The sequence below is a fragment of the Clupea harengus genome, chromosome 20 (assembly GCF_900700415.2).
Source record: "Clupea harengus chromosome 20, Ch_v2.0.2, whole genome shotgun sequence".
Taxonomy (NCBI): domain Eukaryota; kingdom Metazoa; phylum Chordata; class Actinopteri; order Clupeiformes; family Clupeidae; genus Clupea; species Clupea harengus.
Genome location: NC_045171.1, coordinates 47,889 through 50,760, shown reverse-complemented (window position 1 = coordinate 50,760; position 2,872 = coordinate 47,889).

The following is a 2,872-nucleotide window of genomic DNA, read 5'->3' as shown; positions in this document are numbered from 1 at the left end:
CATAGAGTCGCTCTGACTTCTGAGCGCATATCCTGCGTCAGGTGTTATCTGTTCCATGTCACACGTTTGAGCTGGACCCAGGGAGGCCCACGTAATCTAAGATCTGTGATTAATACCCCCTCTCCTGTCTTACCTAGGATACTTAAACTGAGACTTTCACTGTTCTAGTTAGAGAAGCTGGGGAATCTGGTTGGTGAAGCCATGCTTGATGCCCATCATTGGAAATACAACCTTGTATCTGATTTTTGTACCATTGCCTGACTGAGGTCTCCACTACTGAGCTATAAAATTACTATCAGTATACCAAATTGCATATTTTTATGTTCTTTAGATATTGACACGTGTCAGTTGTAGCGCCCCCTATTTCACTAAGTTTGACATGCGTCCAAAAGAATGTTGTACTGATTTTGTGAAGCAAGTTTGGTTAAGTTTGGACCTTGACATCAGAAGATCTTAGGTGTGGAGTCATTATGGGCCACGCCCATATGTAACTTTGAAGTGTTTTTGTCAACGTGGTCTGCAGATGAAGGACAACAGTTTTCGTGAAGATCGGATGAGTTTGTTTTGCTTTCACGTTCACTTTTTTGAAAGCTGGCTTTGATCAATATCACACAAAAGAAAACAGAATACGGTGGGGCCTGATATGATATAGATTTTTGTGGCAGAAAAAACAGTTAGGGAGAATTTGATTTGCTTTTGTAATGTATAAACTCATCTCTTGAGGATAATGCAAACACAGTGGCTAACTATTCCCTATGCAAGCATTGTATTTTATCTTACAAAGTACTCACTAACATAGTTAACTGTCGTTAGTTATTTGCCCTGTAGATTAGTCCTGTAGCATTAACTATATCTCTTGCTTGGTAACGAATGCAACAGTACGTTTCGTCATGAATAATAAACCATTTCAGCAGTGGCTAATTTAAAGGCTGTCTTTCTGTCATCTTGGCTTGAGTTGAACTAAACATGCCACAGCCTGAAAATGAAATTCGATTAATCGCCCAGCCCTAATGTGCCATGATGAATGAGCCTATGAAGTTTCGTGAACATCGGTCATTCATATTGACTGAATTGACTGGGGAAAGATACAAGTTGAATCCTGACTGGCTGAGGGATTTCGAGTGGCTTGAATATGAAAAGTCTAGCAGTATGATGTTCTGCAAGTTTTGTAAGGATGCCCCTGTGTCACTTGCAGACTCTCTGTCTCCGGACAGTATTCCCTCAACAAGAATAGATTAATAGTTTGAATAGAGAATAGATAATATCTAAACGTACCTGGCATAGTGTAGGCTACAACAATGGGATTGCGCTTCAAAACTGCCAGGGGGTGTCACTCCCAGATAATTTTATTGGCTGTTGTTGCGTTTGAACTCTCTTTTTCAGACAAAAAGGACCATAAAAGACCTACTTTAATCCGGCTATAAATCATATTTGCCAACATCAGCAAAACATTGTTTGGGTGAACAGAACCTCCCCAGAAAAAGTGTCTGAGTACTAAAGCTGGTTTTGATCATTATCACATTGTTGCCCTGTCTAAGATTGTTAGCTTGGCACTGATGTTTTGATTACGCCCAACTTGTAGAAATAGAACTATTTGATCACCACGATGTGTCTGACAACCAAAATGAGATTTCCTGTCCTTACACTACTGAGGTCGTGGTGAAGGCTTTGGAGGGCGGAACTCAGACTGAGGCTTCACAGAGAACGAAACATGATTGGATAAAATCCGTTTTCTCCCCTCACTCCATCTTCCCACACTGGGATTTTAAAATTCCATGACTTTTCCAGGATTTCCATGACTGTGGGAACCCTGACTAATGTTGTGTTAATTCATAACAGCAATATTAATGACAAGGAAAAACTTGTAAATAAAGTAACAATATGTTCAGCTAAAGTACTAAAGGACCGTATTTTTCTCAAGCTAAAATAATCAAATCAAAAAACATACTTAAGTGTCTTCAGTGTGCAGTGTGAATCCCCCAGTAGAGCACAGAACTGCTTCACTCCTGAGTCTCCTGGTGTCTTCCCACTCAGATCCAGCTCTGTCAGGAGTAAGGGGTTTATTCCTAGAACTGAAGTCAGATGATCACAGGCTACCTCTGCAGCATCACTCTTCAACAACCTACAGAGAGAGGAGGAGTATGTTTATGTTGATAACAATTGTTCATTAACCGTCTGCTTCTAAAATCTTCTTACAAGGCTCACAGGTGGGGGAAATGAAAAGGTTAAAAAGAGAGATTTTTGTTGTTCTTTCAGAAAGTGTTTATGACAAGATGAGCATTTGTAATGTATGTGAGGAGGGGGTGTAGTGTTTTTGTTTGAAATGCCCAGCCCTTCTTCATACAACTTTTAAATAGCCAGTAGTGAATGAGTTGCAAAACAGAATTAAGGATCAGAGCTAATAATGATTGTCAAAAATCAATAATCCAATTAATCTTATATTCATTTGTATTTGTTGCTTTTAATTGGACAGAAAGAGTTTCTGGTTGAATGTCCTGTTATATGACATGCCCTGAGAGAGGTGTGAGTGAATGCTTTCACCACCCCTCCTCTCTTGGTCATATCAAAGTGTCTTTGTATTCCTTATACCATGTGAATCTTCTGCCCCTATCCCTCTAACAGATGGATGCTTAATGCTTGCATATCATAATAATCACTCCAGCAAGGCCTTACTGTATATTATTATGATCTTACCATAGCAAATTAGGCTTTGATGGATTAAAGGGGATTAAAGGGGATTAAAGTGTTGAGGCATAAAATAAATCTTTAGAAAGTTGTGGAAAGTCTAGGGTCTTGGTTGCAATATCTTAAATGGGTTATATTTTAAATATGTTACATTTCACCATGACAAGTCAATTGCACAATATTATCA